The 17,766-nt window shown below is 42.7% G+C and overlaps 1 pseudogene across 1 annotated transcript; it reads right to left on the bottom strand.

The window, feature by feature from the left end:
* Window positions 1–1,404: 1,404 nt before the first annotated feature.
* On the bottom strand, window positions 1,405–17,034 carry LOC148046586 (vomeronasal type-2 receptor 26-like; annotated as a pseudogene). Its single transcript, XR_015696525.1, has 6 exons — window positions 16,750–17,034; window positions 13,214–13,504; window positions 8,624–8,851; window positions 6,910–7,036; window positions 4,745–5,787; window positions 1,405–1,530 (listed from the first exon to the last, which is right to left on the bottom strand). The product of XR_015696525.1 is annotated as a vomeronasal type-2 receptor 26-like (transcript).
* Window positions 17,035–17,766: the final 732 nt, after the last annotated feature.

Genomic DNA, 17,766 nt, shown 5'->3' with positions numbered 1-17,766 from the left:
TATAAATATAGAGTGAGATGCCAAATACATTAGCCTTGTTATGTTCCACATTCTGGCAAAATCTACATCGTCTGGAAGGAACATGTTTAAATTAATGGGTGCCCCTGAACAGGTGATTATTCTTCTGAAAAGAAATTTAAATGAACAGTTTAATTTAAGAGCTGAATTTTGAGGTCAAGGGAAGGGAGTCAGAGAAAGATACACTTTGCCCCCTTAACTAACTTATCTATGAAATTGTTATAAGAGTGGCAGCAGAGATCAAACTTGGAACCGCATTTCAATGAAATGAAAGCAGAAAGCAATCCACCAATAGAAAAAACTGCACCATTTTTTTCCTCAACAAATTTCTTATATTTGTAGTGGAATAACGGGCATAATCCATTGGATGGGATCAGACTTCTTTTTTTATAAACTGTAAAGAACTACAATCTTAGTCTTTCAAATATAATCTGATGATAACTGTCAGGGCATTATGTGTGTCAACCTATTGGAAATTGCCTTACAGTGAAGAATTCTTTGGTAGCCTAAGGAGTAACAACCTTATTATAAAATAAACTTTCTCATAGGTAGTAGCATTTCCTCAGGGCCAGTGAACAAATGAGAGCAAAATTTAGAACAAGCTTTTCTGAAACATTTGTACTAATTTTTAAACAAAACTTCCTTCCTTCCTTCCCTCATTTTTAGAAACTTCATTTAAATACTTCATTCAAATAAAATACTCCATTCAAATGCAATCGAACAAGTCCAGAGATATTTCATGAGAAGAGTCCTCCTCTCCTCTGCTCACAACAGAATACCTTATGCCACCAGACTGGAAATTTTGGGCTTAGACAATTTAGAATTTTACTGTCTTCGATCCAACCCAAGTGAAGGAGATAAAATTATCTGCTACAATGTCCTACCTGTCAATGAATACTTCAGATTCTACCACCACAACACACAATCTCACAATAGATACAAACCTATGGTAAACCGCACTGAACTTGAGTGCAGAAAATATAACTTCAGTAACAGAGTTGTCAATGCCTGGAATACACTATGTGACACTGTGATTTCTTTCCAAAATCTTAGACTGTCTATTGTTGATCTCACCCCATTCCTAAGAGATCTTTAAGGGGCATGCATGAATAAGCACACCAGCATGCCTACCGTTCCTGTCCTAATATTCCCGTGTATTTGTATTCATTTCATGTATTCATAATCATGTCTATACTTATATCTGTTATCTAATTCATGCTTGACAAAATAAAAAAAATTAGGCCATTCATTGGTAGTTTTGTTGATACGAACAAGATGAGGTCTCTCTTTCATTAAGAAGCACAACTCCACATACTTTTGTTCTCATATCTACTGAGGGTGATTATTTAAACGTTTTGTCAGATAGGACAAAAAGAAATGGTTTCCTTACGTATACATGTCTTCAATCATTGTCAAGGGATTCTCAGTGAAGGATAATGGATTGAAGGCAGGCATGAAGAGCTGAGAAAAGATTGCACCAATGATGAAGTCTCCGGGCTGATAGTACTCATGCTGAATAGGAAGGGAATAATTCACACTACACGAATTAGGAAGAGCTTTCCCCTCAATTTGTGGAAACACTAAGAGCAGCAGCAAAAGGAAGAGCTTTGACATCTGCAAGATGAAGAAGTATCTTCTCTTAACCTCAAATCCTTTACCTCAGTCTAGTGCCCATCATCATACTAAGTGTCACCCTTAGTGCTTTGCAGACTTCTGAATGATATCTTCAATGAAGCATAAAAGAAACAGACTAAAATGAGGTTTCTATTGCAGATACATAAAATCTTATAAAGCTTAGTCAGTCTTTCCAGAATAGGAGATAAATCATAACACTTTGTGATAATAACAGGCACTAGCATCTCAAAAGGAATGTAACCCCCAGGGCATCAGATGGCATCAGAAATGATGAAGACAACATGTTTATCATATCTTGTTATGGTGTATCAGAATAATAGAATAGCAGAGATGGAAGAATTGGTCTTCTAGTATATCCCCTGTTCAAGTAGGACAGTGGTGGGATTCAAATGATTTAACAATCAGTCCTCTGCCCTAATGACCAGCTGGGTAGGCGTGGCTTGGTGGTCTTGTGACTGGGTGGGTGTGGCCAACTCAATGTCACTCAGGTCAATAGGCACTTCTCCTAGCTGTAATAAGGGTTAACCGAATAGGCAGTTTCTGTAAGCAGGGCAATAAAGATCAGGCTAGAAACAACACCAGAATGTTTCCTTCCTGCCTTCCTTACAGGATTAGCCCTGTAAAGTAGGGAAAAAACAAAAGGAGATTTCTTTCAACAACTGGTTCTCCGAACTGCTTAGAAAGTTACCAATCGGTTCTTCCGAATTGGTGTGAACTGGCTGAATCCCACCACTGAAGTAGGACATTGAATAGCAATAGAACTTAGACTTATATACCACTTTATAGTGCTTTCCATCCCTTTCTAAGCAGTTTACACAGTCAGCCTATTGCCCCCAACAGTCTGGGTCCCCATTTTTTGCTGACCTCAGCAGGATGGAAGGCTGAGTCAACCTTGAGCCTGGTGAGATTCGACCTGCCAAACTGCTGGCAGCTGGTGATCAGTAGAAATAGCCTGCAGTTCTGCACTCTAACCACTGCACTATCACGGCTCATATCATTCTGGACAAATGGTTGTTCTTGAAAACCTCCAGTGATGGAGCACCCAGATGTCATCTTCTGGAAGAAGCCATTCCACTGATTAATTGTTCTGTCAGGATTTTTTTCTTAGTTCTATGCTCGTTCTCTCCTTGATTAGTTTCTATCCATTACTTCTTTCCTGCCTTCTGGTGCTTTGGAGAATAGGTTGACCCACCTTTTGCGTGTGACTGTCCCTTTGATATTGGAAGATTGCTATCATATCACTCCTAGTCCTTCTCTTCATTAGATTAGACATACCCAGTTCCTCTAACTGTTCTTCATATGGTTTAGCCTCCAATCCCCTAATCATCTTTGTTGCTCTTCTCTGCACTTTTTCTAGAAGGTCAACATCATCTTTTTTATATTGTGGCAAGCAAAACTGAATGAAATATTCCAAGAATGATTTTGGACATGGAAGCTTAGATATGGAAATGGTACCTGGATTTAAGATGATGGGTGGTGGAATGACAAGGAATAACTATAAGATATAGCTAGAAAAAAAAATATTTTTCAATATGCTAAGAGGACACATAATTTCACAGTAAATATATGTTTTATCTGGCCAACAAAGCTCTTTGGAACCAACATTTAAACAAACTGAAGTAAGATCTGTTAAAGAGAATTCTGTCGAAGGAATGTACTACTAAATAACATATCCAGCTAAAGAATTTGCTTCCATATGATCTTGTGATGTCCAGTTCCTTAGAAAGCATTGCAGAGCACTGAAGATAAGTTTATCAGTGGCTACTAGGCATAGTAAGGGACATGGTGGCTCAGTGGCAAAGATGCTGAGCTTGTCAATCAGAAAGGTCAGCAATTAGACGGTTCGAATCCCTACTGCCACATAATGGAGTAAGCTCCTGTTACTTGTCCCAGCTTCTTCCAACCTAGCAGTTCAAAAGCATGTAAAAATGCAAGTAGAAAAATAGGAACCACCTTTGGTGGGAAGGTAATAGGAACCACCTTTGGTGGGAAGGTAACAGCATTCTGTGTGCCTTCAGTGTTTAGTCATGCTGGCCACATGACCACAGATACCTCTCCAGACAGCGCTGGCTCTTCGGCTTTGAAACAGAGATGAGCAGTGCCCCCTAGAGTCAGGAACGACTAGCACATATGAGCGAGGGGAACCTTTACTTTTACTAGGCATAAGTTGGTCTCATGCCTCCAGGACAAGAAATAGGTTGGTCTTAAGGGCATGATCATATCTATGTTTAAGCTTCCTGCAGGCATTACTTTGATCTGTTGAGGAAATAATATGATGGAGTGCATAGTCCTTTGACTTTATCCATTAAATATATCATACTGCATTCTTATAACCCAAAAGAATCATAAAATTATCTTTGAAGTACCTAAGAATACATGGATGTATTCTTAGGAGGGCACACATGGGGTCCCCAGTTGCGAATAGTTTCCATTTTAGGTATAAATAAATTAGCCATTATCACTTTCATGATTTTTTTTTTGATGCCTCATTTTGTGAAGCAGGTTGGCCAAGAAATCAGGGTTAGCTTGCTGTGGCTTCATGTGGAGGAGTTGGTTGAAAATTTTGAGCCCAGTGTTTCTCGACCTCAGCAATTTTATGATGTGTAGCCTTCAACTCCCAGATTTCCCCAGCCATTGGACTCTAGCCAGCCAATCATTTTTCTTCTCACCTAGAAACCTCCGCAGACTTTGAGAAGGAGTGTTCTTTGCCCATTATACATTATATTTTCACATATTGTGAATTTTAACTTTAAACAATGGTTAGCTATCTGCCTTTTACTATACCAGCCATACAGCAGTCATAAAGTTTTAATGAGAGGATATATAATATGAAATAAATATGAAAGTGAACCTAAAAATACAGTTTGTACAGTGAGGTAAATACAGTGTCTTGTCTTTGTTCAGCTAACAAGATGCATTGGTTTAAGAACTGAAAAATAAATATTATAATCAAATAGGTTTACTTCCAAATGATGTATCAATGTTTTCAAGTAGGCCAGGCCATGAAACTAATGCTGTAGGAATATTACTTTATTGTTAATATTTTAATTTTTACAGACATCTGATAGCTAGTCGAAATGATCAATTTTACCCATATGAAGAGCAATGAGGTCAAGTTGGAACTATTCTTTTTCTTACATTTCTTTCTTCTCACAACTGAGCAACATTTTATCTCTCCAACTTTCTTTTCAAAGCCAGGGCTAAATTCTTCAAAATCAATGAATATCTGGAATTGTTAATTTTTTGTTTTTAGATGGTCCTTCGTGTTGAGTTCTGGTCTCACTACAATTATATAGCATTTAGGGAAAAAGATAGATCCCAATATTCCTATACTGGAAGCCAAGATGGAGAAGATCTCCACAGCTATCATGTATTTTCCTTTGTTGCTCAGATAAGTTGGGATAAAAGTCACCCATACACTACAAAACACCAGCATGCTGAAAGCAATAAATTTGGCTTCATTAAAAGAGTCTGGCAGTTTTCGAGCAAAGAAAGCCACAATGTAGCTGATGAGAGCAAGAAGTCCCATATATCCTAAAATATAATAGAACATGTTGCCTGCTCCTTCATTGCATTCGACCACAATCTCTTCTGGAAGAGAATGCATGTCCAAATTTGGGAAAGGAGGGCCAGTGCACAGCCACAATATGCAAATACTTGCTTGAATGCAGGAACAACAGAGAATCAGAGAGTTGGAAAATCTTTTCCCCACCCATTTTCTCAATTTTGATCCTGGCTTGGTAGCCATAAAAGCTAGAACCACTGTGATGGTTTTGGCCAAAACTGAAGAAACAGCAACTGAGAAGATAATCCCAAAAGCCATTTGACGAAGAAGACAGGTCAGCAATTGGGGCTGACCAATGAATAGCAAGGAACAGAGGAAGCAGAGGAAGAGGGTGACAAGGAGAAGATAAGAGAGATTCCGGTTGTTAGCTTTGACAATGGGAGTATTCCGGTGTTTTATGAAAATTCCAAGTACCACCACTGTGGTCACAGAAAATGATAGAGCCAGAGCAGCCAAAGTGATGCCCAAAGTTTCATTGTAAGACAAGAAATTTAGATCCTTGGGAATGCACATATTTTTTTCCTTGTTTGGATATTGTTCTTCTGGACAGTCTAAGCAGTCATCCATATCTGTGAAAATATATATTTCAGAATTCACAGTCTACTGAGAAGTATTATTAATTGAAAACATCTTACGTCATACAGCAATAGGGGACAACTATGGTTCTTGGGACTGAATGTGCAACAATTCTCATCATTTATTGCCTTCAGTCCTCCTGGCCAGATGTGCTGGCAATTGTAGTCCAGCAACATTAAAACACCAATTCACATCTCTGTTAAATAGATATTTCTTAAAACTTGATATTGGAGAGCTCAATTAGAATGGAGCTCATGAATAATGAGGATGACTTGAAGAGTGCAGTGGTTAGAATACAGTGCTACAGACTCCTTCTGCTGACTGCCGAATACATGCAATTTGGCAATTCGAATCTCACCAGGCTCAAGGTTGATTCATCTTTCCATCCTTCCGAGGTCGGTAAAATTAGTATCCAGATTGTTGGAGGCAATATGCTGACTCTGTAAACCACTTAGAGAGGGCTGTAAAGCACTGTGAAGCAGTATATAAATCTAAATTCTACTGCTATGTGTGTGATATCTCTGTGTGTGCCTTTATGGATATACATACTGTGTTGGAGTATAAAACACACCTTTTTCCCTAAAAAAAGAGGCTGAAAATCTGGGTGTGTCTTATACACTGAATACAGCATTTTTGCCTCCTGAAACCCCGCCCCTTCACCAAAATGGCCATTTACAGGTTGTAGGAGGCTTTCAGAGAGCTCTTGGGGGCTGGGGAGGGCAGAAATGAGCAAACAATGGGCCATTTTTTGCTCAATTTTGCCCCCTAGCAGCACTCTATAAAGGCTATCCATGCCCTCTTTTTTGGGAAAAAACGGGCCCATTTTTACAAAAAAAAAAAAATTGGGTTGTGTTTTGCTTGATTTTGGCCCCCCCATCCCTCCAGGAACACTCTACAAGCCTCCTAAGAGTTATTCATGCCCTTTTGTTTGAAAAAAAAATGGGCTTGTTTTCGCAAAAACTGGGCTGTTTTGGGGAGGTTTGCAGAGCGCAAAAACTTTTTTTTAAAAATGTGCCTCTTCAAAACTTTGGTGCGTCTTGTACTCTGGTGCATCTTATACTCCAAAAAATATGGTAATTGCACATACATAAACATAACAATACAATATTTCCTACCTCTTTCATTTGAAAATTTTCTTGATGGACAAGTATTACAATCGTAGCAACAAAAAGGCTCCCCTTCCTTTCTTTTCTTTCTGGAACCTGGTGGGCAATGATCATTGCATAGAGCAAGAGGTATAGTCTATTCATTAAAGTGAGAGAAATATATTTTATTCCTTTGAATCCAACCATTCTTAGAATCACTATATGCGTCATATACTTCTGAGAATATTCATTAGTTTTGTGTGTGTTTGTGCAGATATGTACACAAATAAGAAAGAACTGATCAAAAATATCATGCATTATTGATGAAACTTACCCTCTCTCTGAATAGGCTTTTTCATCACTAATATGTTGAAATAACCTACTGTATGTGATTAGCCTCTTATGATCATTCTGAGTTGCTTGTATTTGACTTCAGGGATGCTCAATGTATAGCATTAGTTAAAATCAGAAGTTAATATATGCATTACATTATTACTGAAAGTCAGAGACCACTGCGGTTATGGGGACCTGTTCTGACCCCCTCCTCCATCCAGTAACGAATGCCGAGAGAAGCTTAACTGGAATGCACTTTAATAGCAAGACACCAAAACCTCGGTGGCTGAAAGCCAAGCAGAACAAACAGATAAGGACCTTGGCAGCAACTCAGACAAATCCTGGCAGCAATCCAGCCTGCCAAACTAGGTACAAAAGTTCCCCAACTTTTAATCACTGCGTTGACTTCTGCAAAGAGGGGCATGTGCACAAGTAGCTTTTTTATAGTCTGGAGAGGAGCCTAATGACCACCAGCTGAGTGCAATTACCTCCTGTAATTGTGTAATTGTTCCTGACACTTACTAGCTCTTTGATGGCGTGCATCCAGGAACAACTCACTACTGGCAACCGGCTCACTCTCCCTTGTCTCCTCCCCACTGGTCCAAGGCTCAGGTTCCTCCTGGTGGCCAACCAGCCTCTCTGCATCCTGCTCAGAGTCAGAACCCTGTCCAGGATCCTCCACATCCTCCAGAGCCGACTCATAGGGCTCCTCACTGTTGGAGTCTGGTGGCAGCTCCAATGGCTCCTGCTGGGCCACAACAGGGACCTATGTGGAATCTAAATTCCTCCCCAAGAATGAGTGTTTACTGACTGGATATTTTTTTCCTGATGCCACATGGTGTTCACAGCAGATTTTTTTTCTTTGTGCCTGAAAGAGAAATCTGCTGCTACTTAGGATTGAACTCTCAACCTTTCAAGTAGGAGGTGACAGTCTTCACCACAAGGCCACCACGCTGCTCGTGTAGGAAATCTACAATAATCCCCCCAAACTAATTATATAAAGGCAATGAAAAGCAACTATCACCCTGTAGGCTAATGTGACTTGAAAGTTTAGCATGGGTGAGGTGATAAGGATGGCTAAATGCTAGACAGAGGAGACTCAATAATAAAAATGCACCTCCTCAATCAGAGGCATTAAAGATAACCAGTAGAACCTTCCCAGGGCTCTTGAGCATTTTCTCATTTGAAAGTTCTCCATTTCTTGTGGAAAAAGAGAATGGAAGCCATCAATTACTTTAAGTCCTCCTTCCTCTTGCAAACATTAGCTTTGCTAAAATTTCACAAAAAGGATAAAAATTGTCAAGTTTGTCCTCTTCCAGGCACTTAATATAACAATACTGGGACTCGATAATTGCTGAAAAGAAGGCCATCTATTTTTATTTTGAAAATGGAAACTTCATTTTGGTTCTACCTGGTTAAAATGGGCTGGCCATGTGATTTCTCTTTCATTGATGGAGAACTTTCTGCCTGATGGGGCTTCAGGATCCATTTGTCCCACTTTCACTTTCATGAAGGACTTGTTAGGGAAAGTAACCCAGTTAATAATGTCAAATCCAGCTAGCAATTCACCCTTCTTGTCAAAAGATACCTTGTCCCCGGCACTGTTGTTAAAGGAGACTTGACTTAGGAAATGGTAAAGCTGGAATAAATGAAATTTTGGCAACTATTACCAAAGTGGTGGAAAGAGTGAAAAATATTTGACTTGGAAAAAGTTTTGGTATCCTCTGCAGCTATTTAATTATTTTATCACTCTGTTATTGATAGTCCCATTATTCCTTCCCCAATCAAATATTTCAGTTAAGCTCAGTTTTAAAATGATACTAAGAATTATCAGATAATGTATCTCAAATAAACAAACTAGATTTTTTTTTGGCATAGAAATATATTGCTATACCTATGTCACTGATGGGAATCCATGTATTTCAAAATTAAAGTTTACTATTTGCCAGGGGAACACTACTACTACTACCTCTACTACATCTATAATCACTATTTGTATTGAATTAAATTTATATGTTGCCTACTTTCCAGTGACTCTGGACAGTTTCAAAGTGATTATTAAGTATTTATGTATTTTCTGCTATAACTTATGGTACAATTTTCATTATTTCTTAAATTAGAATGTTTTGCAAATGTTCTGATGCCCTAGATATAAATTCTAGATTTTGTAGCATTCTGCATCTGGAAGAATACATCTCTCATTTCTTTTAAAACTTACAACAATGATAATTTCAGAAAACCTTTAGTCCTTTTATTGCCATTATGGAGTCTATTTATATATATCTCCATTGTTTGCAGGCAGTCCTAAATTTACAACCACACATTTAGTGATCAATAAAAGTTTTAATGGCACTGAAAGAATAACTCATAACTAGTCCTTGCACTTATAACTATTGCTGCATCATGTGATCAAATTTGAGCACTTGGCACCTGGTATGCAGTTGTAGTTAGTTGTAGTTGTAGTTGTAGTTGTAGTTGTAGTTGTAGTAGTAGTTGTAGTTGTAGTTGCATTTATTTATAGGCCGCCCTTTTCCCTGAGGGGACTCAGGGCGGCTAACAACTTATGGGAGGGGAAGACGTACAATGACATAAAAATACAATATGTAGTTAAGATCAAACAACATTCATTCAACATTCGGGCGGGGGCAAACTATGGTCTTTACCCCCAGGCCTGGCAGGATAGCCAGATCTTGAGGGCTGTGCGGAAGGTCTGAAGGGTGGTGAGGGTACGAATCTCCACAGGGAGATCGTTCCAGAGGGTCGGAGCTGCTACAGAAAAGGCTCTCCTCCGCGTAGTTGCCAGCCGGCACTGGCTGGCAGATGGCACTCGGAGGAGGCCTAATCTGTGGGATCTTATGGGTTGAGAGGAGGTGATTGGCAGAAGGTGGTGTCCCAAGTACGCAGATCCACTACCATGAAGGGCTTTATAGGTAGTAAGAAGCACCTTGAAGCGCACACGGAGGTCAACAGGTAGCCAGTGCAGCTCGCGGAGGATAGGTGTTATGTGGGCGAACCGAGGTGCACCCACGATCACTCGCGCGGCCGCATTCTGGACTAGCTGAAGCCGCCGGATGCTCTTCAAGGGCAGCCCCATGTAGAGCACGTTGCAGTATTCCAGCCTAGAGGTCACGAGGGCGCGAGTGACTGTTGTGAGAGCCTCCCGATTCAGGTAGGGTCGCAACTGGCGCAGCAGGCGAACCTGAGCAAATGCCCCCCTGGTCACAGCCGACAGGTGGTGATCAAAGGTCAGCTGTGGATCCAGGAGGACTCCCAAGTTGTGAACCCTGTCTGAGGGGTGTAAATTTTGACCCCCCAGCCTGAGCGTTGGAACACTAACCAAATTTTTGGGAGGGAAACACAACAGCCACTCGGTCTTTTCTGGGTTGAGTACAAGCTTGTTAGCCCGCATCCAGTCCCTAACGGCCTCAAGACCCCGGCTCATCACGTCCACCGCTTCATTGAGTTGGCACGGGGCGGACAGATACAGCTGCGTATCGTCCACATATTGGTGGTATCTTATCCCGTGCCTCCGAATGATCTCGCCCAGCGGTTTCATGTAGATGTTAAATAGTACGGGGGACAGGACCGACCCCTGCGGCACCCCATATGATAGGGGCCTCGTGGTCGATCTCTGACCCCCGACCAACACCGACTGCGACCTGTCCGAGAGGTAGGAGGAGAACCACTGCAAAACAGTGCCTCCCACCCCCACCTCCCACAGTCGTCGCAGAAGGATACCATGGTCGATGGTATCGAAAGCTGCCGAGAGGTCGAGGAGAACCAAGATGGAGGCATGGCCTCCATCCCTGGCTCTCCAGAGATCATCGGTCAATGCGACCAAAGCGGTTTCTGTGCTGTAACCAGGTCTGAAGCCAGACTGGAAGGGGTCCAGGTAATCGGCTTCCTCCAAGGACCGCTGGAGCTGGTAGGCCACCACCTTCTCAACAACCTTCCCAATAAAGGGGAGGTTGGAGACTGGACGGTAGTTGTTAAGTACGGCTGGATCCAAAGATGGTTTCTTCAGGAGGGGTCTCACCACCGCCGTTTTAAGTGCGGCGGGGAAGTGCCCCTTCCGAAGCGAGGCAGTAATAACCGCTTGGATCCAGCCCCGTGTCACCTCCCTGTTGTTAGCAACCAGCCAGGAGGGACACGGGTCCAGTACACAGGTGGAGGCACTCACAGCCCTCATGGCCTTGTCCACGTCCCCGGAAGTAACATCCTGAAACTCAACCCAGCGATGGTCAACCAAATCGTCCTCTCGTGCCTCGGCTGGCTCTGCAAAGGTGGAGTCCAAATCCGACCGAAACCGAGCAACTTTGTCCGCCAAGAACTGGGCATAATCTTCAGCCCTACCCTGCAAGGGGTCCCCCGTATCCCTCTTATTTAAGAGGGAGCGGGTTATCCTAAACAGGGCGGCTGGACGAGACTCGGCAGACGCAACCAAGGTGGCAATATAAGATCTCTTTGCTGCCCTAAGTGCCCTGATGTAATCCTTGGTGCAGGTTGTTAAAAGTGCTCGGTTCGGTTCGGATTTATCGGACCTCCACAGGTGCTCTAGGCGTCTCCTCCGGCGCTTCCTCTCCCGGAGCTCCTCGGTAAACCAAGGAGGCCTCCGGGATCCGCCGCCTTGGAGGGGCCGTAGTGGCGCAATCCGGTCGAGGGTCTCCGATGCTGCCGAATGCCAGACGGCAGCCAGAGTCTCTACCGGACTGTGGGCGAGAGTATCAGGAATAACCCCAAGCTCCGTCTGGAACCTCAAAGGGTCCATAAGTCGCCTGGGGCGGAACCACTTGGTCGGTTCCTCCTCCCTACAGTGGGGGTTTGGTCTTCGGAAGTCAAGCCTCAGTAGGCAGTGGTCTGACCACGACAGGGGTATGATCTTATTACCCCTCAGACCAAGATCACAAGTCCACTGCTCCGAGAGGAATACGAGGTCGAGCGTGTGACCCGCAGAGTGAGTTGGGCCCCGAATTATCTGGGTCAAGCCCATGGCTGTCATGGAAGCCATGAACTCCTGCGCCCCATCCGAGTGTTCACCGAGCGTAGGCAAATTGAAATCCTCCAGGACCATAAGCCTGGGGAACTCAACTGCCAGCTCAGCTACCAACTCGAGGAGCGAGGGGAGGGCTGCTGCAACGCTGTTGGGAGGCAGGTACGTTAGCAGCAGACCCACTTGACCCTTGAGTTATAATAGTTGCAGTGTCCTGTAATCTTGTAACCATTGGTAATCTTTCCATCCAGCTTTTGATAGCAAAATCAATGGGAGAAGCTGGATTCACTTAATGATCATGAAATTCACTCAACAACTACACTTAACAATCCTGACAAAAAATTGGGCAGAACTTAATTAACAACTGACTTGGTTAGGAATTAAAATGTTGGTCCCAATTATGGTCATGAATCAAGGATTATCCATATACTCACTGTCTTGCCTTCTGTGTATCTCCTCTGGGAATGCTCAGAAAGGCATTATATACAGAATGAGAATCCTTCTTATATAAATAAAGGCACTAATATTAACAATAAACATGATGCGTCGAAAACAAAATCTGCCTTCTAGATGAGGTGTTACCTGAAAATACTGCGATTTACAAGTCCTCCGGTGATCTTTCATCAGCACCGCTCCATATTTACTTCTGGGTGAATAAAAGGCATGCAAAGCATGGGCCAAAGCGTAGACAGCATTATAAACACTGTAGCTTTGACTGGTCATGCTTGTTTCAAAAAAAGGCTGCGGAAGGCTTTCTAGTCTCTCATTGCCAGTACAGCTTCCTTTGTCCGTTGCAGAAGCTGGGAATGAGCATTTGAATGCTTGTTCCCAGAAGACTCTGATAAAGGGATCGGTACGAGAACGGGGGTGGTGGAAGAGAAGGAAATTCTGAAACTTTGACATCTCCAAGGTGTGACTTGCAAAAGACAACGCTCCGTGGAAGATCTGCATGCTTAAATTATTTAAAAAAGGCTCCACTGAAAAGTCCCAATGGGCTGTCATCACCCATACCTTCTGCACAGGCAGCATCATGTCTGATTCGGCAAGATTGAGCACTATCTGCAAATCTAACATCATGTGAGCATCAGCACTTACAACACAGATATTGACGCTTGGTTTACTGAGCAGCTGGGCCATTTCCCTAAACATGTCATTGAAATGATCAACCATGTCTATAATATTGCTTTGGAGCGGCATTCGTTCAGAGAAGGCAAGGCAGATTCCATTCTCAGAAAAGCTTTTCTCCAAGGTCTGCACAAACTTTTCTCCTTTATCATCATCCATGGCCATGATCCCAACCCACTTCCATTGAAAATGAAGCAATAGTTGGACTATTCCTGCATACTGATGTGCTTCATTGGGTACCATGCAGTATAAGAAAGACGGATGGCTTATATCATTCACTGGTGGACTATATAAACAATAGGAGACCTAAAGGCCAACATAATTACATTCATAATAGGGAAATATAAAAATACTTGCAGGGTCAAGCACAAAAACACAGTAGATTTTACTTTCTTTTTTAAAAAAATATTTAGTTAATTTAAAGCAGTGGTAGTCAACCTGGTCCCTACGGCCCACTAGTGGGCGTTCCAGCTTTCATGGTGGGCAGTAGGAGTTTCCTGTAACTCTGCTTTCTAAATTTTATAAAGTAAAGTTACTTCCCTACTTTATAAATCACCATTACTGTGGAACTGGTGGGTGGTTAGAAAATTTTACTACTAACAGAGATACAAAAGTGGGCGGTAGGCATAAAAAGGTTGACTACCCCTGATCTAAAGCATACCCAAAGGATGGTCCAATCAAAAACTGACTCTAGGTAGCATTTCATTTTCTCCATCCCTACCGTGAGCTAAATCAAACCAAACCTCAAAATAAATAAAATAAATTAAAAATATACACTATTTGTTCTGCATAACAGATTCCATATCATTATGACTTCTTTTATCTGCATTTGTACATATTATTTATTTTGTCATCCATTTCCCCATCTCCAGTTAACAATGCACGAAATACAAATGTTCCTCTACTTGCTCTAACTTTGTGTTATTTATTTTTGATTAATTATTATTCCTTTTATTTCTATGGTTACAATCTAAGAGCAGTCAGTGCCAATTAAATGCTACCACCTAACCAGAGGTGGGATTCAGCTGGTTCGCACTAGTTCAACTGGACTGGTAGCTAACCTTTTGTGCAGTTTGGTGAAGTGGCTGAATCCCACCTGTGATCACCATGTCCAGCCACTTGCCCCTCCCCTCCCACCTACTCCTTGCCTGGCCTCTCAGCCACCTGGCCTGAGAAGGTAAGGCCAAACGGTGAAGGAAGAAGACCTGCTCTGGGCCTGTTGCACTTGGCCAAAGAGGCACCTGGGGGACACACAAAAAGGCTCGGCTGCCTTTTGGGCCCGGTTTCCAGACCGGAGACAGGAGAGAAATCACCTGGTCTGGGCATACAGCCCTGCATGATGGAGCCCTTCCCGAGGAGCAAAGTTTTGGATGGCCTGATACATCCCAAAGACCTTGAGAGGCTCCAGAGTTTCCATGCACCTCTGCCTGCCCATGTGCCCTGCCCTTCAGATCCCAACAGTGACAGTGCCCAGTGGCAGCACTCCTGGAATGCCGGCAGATGTCTCGAAACTGCACATCCATACCTCACCACACACACCATGGTGGAACAGTGCCCTCGGCCTCACTGCAGTGCTCTCTCCCAAGGGTCACCCGTTTGGCCACTGCCCAGAAGTGGTGTGTCCTCCCATCATGGGCTGGATTCAGGGATGGAGGCAGAGGGGAGGATGAGTGGGCGGCAGCCCCCCAGAGGCCATGCAGAAGCTGAGAGCTGGGCCCGAAAGACAGCCAAGTCTCACCATGTCACCCCTAAGCCAGGTCTCTCTCTCCTACCATCAGCCTTACCTTCTCACGTATGTTGCTTTCCACATTTCATTTTGAAGCCACCCAGGTGAGGGCAGCCCGCCATATCCAGGTCCCCCAAGCATCGATCCTTGCCACTGCTGCCACCTAGCAAGCCAGCCAGCTTAGCCTGAACATGTTGGTTGGTGAGGTCTCCATGTCTAACAAAGGGGCTGGATGGGGGTCTCCCTCCCTCCCTCTTTTGAGCAGCTTCCCTCCCCCTCTGGAACTCGGACTGGCAGTGGCAGGGAACATGGCGTCACCTGGCAGTGAGGAGGGAGGGAGAGAAGGAAGTGGCCAGTAGTAGAGAGGGGAGAGTGTGAGGCTGGTTCTTCTGAGACAAGGGAAGCCAGGAAGCATCTGCATCTAGCTCAACCCCGCCTCTCTCCCTCTTGCAATCGTGTGTCCTCCAACTGCCATGGATGACAAGTATGACCTCAACATGTACCATCAGTGCTTCTGCCAGTATACCAAGGGCATTAGCTTCATTAAGGTGAGGGGGAAGTCAGCTGTGTAGGCCCCACCCATGCACTTTGGGTTGCTCACTGCATCCCTTCATTGTCCAGAGTTCCCTGGCAATTCCCATGACATCTCTTGGCTCTAATGGTCATGTGCAGGCTAGGGAAGTAAATCTGAAAGTGTGTGTAATGTTCTAATGTACAGAAGTTACAGTTAAATATGTAGCAGAAAGTGGGCTCCTGGTGTTTTTTTCCAAACTCAGTAAGTGAGATTGAATGTGTATAGTTTTAGAAGATGTTTGTGTGTGTGTGTGTGTGTGTGTGTGTGTGTGTGTGTGTGTATACATACCCTTACAGTATATAGTATATAATGTATCATTTTGTGTATCTACACACACTCTGTACTGTGTAATATGCATGTACACAAATGGCATATATACATAGGATTAAAGAATGTATTTTGATGTTCTGTAGTAGTAAATAAATAGAGGGGGAAATTGTATCTTCTTGAGGCCTTTGAGGTGAGTGGCCAGGAGGCAGGGCTGGGCATGGTGACTGCCATCGAGTTGGTACATGTCAGAATATTCATAGGATGTAACAACAGGTCAGCCTTTGGGGGCTGGCTTGAATAGAACATGGTAACAAGGTCAGCCAATGTGTAGGCATAGCAACTGAGTCAGCCAATGGGAACTATTTGGTGACTGAGAGCCATGTTAGATAGCTCAGAGCCTGGGCGTGGCTTAGCTATGTAGCTCTGAGTCTGTGCAAGAGAACTAATCTAGTTTGTCTGCTGAACGGAAACTATTTACAATCTCTCCTCTCTATCACATTAGAAGAATCTGCTGTTGGTATTGTACATTTATTCATGTGTTACTATGTATATAAAGAAGTTAATGAATCCTGCTGTATCAGTTATATGTGTGTGCTTTCTGGATTTGATTTTTGCAACAAATTCCGACAGTACATCACTCTAGAGAAAATCTAAACAATAAGATGTAGATAATAAGTTTCTTAACAAATGCAAATACTTCCTTAATATAGGCTGCAGATAATAAATTTCCTAATAACTTTTTAAAGTACATTAATTGGGAGTTGAAATCCATCCAGCTTAATATTGTCAAGATTGAGACACACTGTAATAGATAATAAGTTCTTAAACAAATAGATGTGTAATCCACCTTACCTGTGGAATCTTGTAGATCCCTAAGATAGTAGCTATGTGAAGGGAAGTTTCTGAATCAGTACCCCCAATGACAGCTGCTGGTATCTTCTCGCTGCACTTGTAGTTGAGAAGAGTTGGCTTCTGATTAAAGAGCAAGTTCAGCGTGTTCTGATAAGTTATCTGGGCATCAAAGTGGCTATCATAGATATGAAATCCAAGCGTCCTATTGGGTAAGATCATGCTGTTTCCATTGATTTCATTCACCGCAAACACCAAGGCTAGGGTGTGCTGATATTTTTTCAGCATGACACTAAAGTAAAAGACACATCTTGAGTAAGCCATGAAGTTCAATATTGTGAATGTGGTACCTTATATTTACTAGTGGAAAACATTGGAGAATAAGAAACGTGACATTAGAATGAAGTTACTTTTTAACTAAAAAGGGACACGGTGGCTCAGTAGCTAAGACACTTAGCTTGTCGATCAGAAAGGTCGGCAGTTCAGTGGTTCAAATCCCTAGTGCCGCATAATGTTACTTGTCCCAGCTTCTGCCAACCTAGCAGTTTGAAAGCATGTAAAAATGCAAGTAGAAAATAGGGACCACCTTGGATGAAAGTTAACAGTGTTTTGTGTGCCTTCGCCATTTAATCATGCCAGCCACATGAACATGGAGACATCTTTGGACAGCGCAGCTTTGAAACAGAGATGAGCACCGCCCCCTAGAGTGGGGAATGACTAGCACATATGTTTGAGGGGAACCTTTACCTGTACTTTTACTTACCTTTAACTAGAAGAAAATCTTGTGTGCTTGTAATGGATCTGCCCTTCTCCAATATTTCAACTGTCCTAATGTGTGCTTAGAAAGAAATGCAATGCCTTACGTTGCAAATGATATTGCCCTAAATATTGCTTCATTAACTTGTGCAGTGAAACTTTTCAACGGTGGATTGTTTTTCTTCTAGATCAGACCAAATTCCATGCAACCCAGCATATAATAAGTAATTATGTGCTTCCAGCCTCTCACAAGGTCAGAGAAAT

The sequence above is a fragment of the Thamnophis sirtalis genome, unplaced genomic scaffold, assembly GCF_051295495.1.
Source record: "Thamnophis sirtalis isolate CommonGarterSnake01/CBP01778 unplaced genomic scaffold, rThaSir2_p1.2 scaffold_4, whole genome shotgun sequence".
NCBI lineage: Eukaryota > Metazoa > Chordata > Lepidosauria > Squamata > Natricidae > Thamnophis > Thamnophis sirtalis.
The sequence above is the reverse complement of the archived record's forward strand: the minus strand, read 5'-3'. Positions and strand labels throughout refer to the sequence as shown.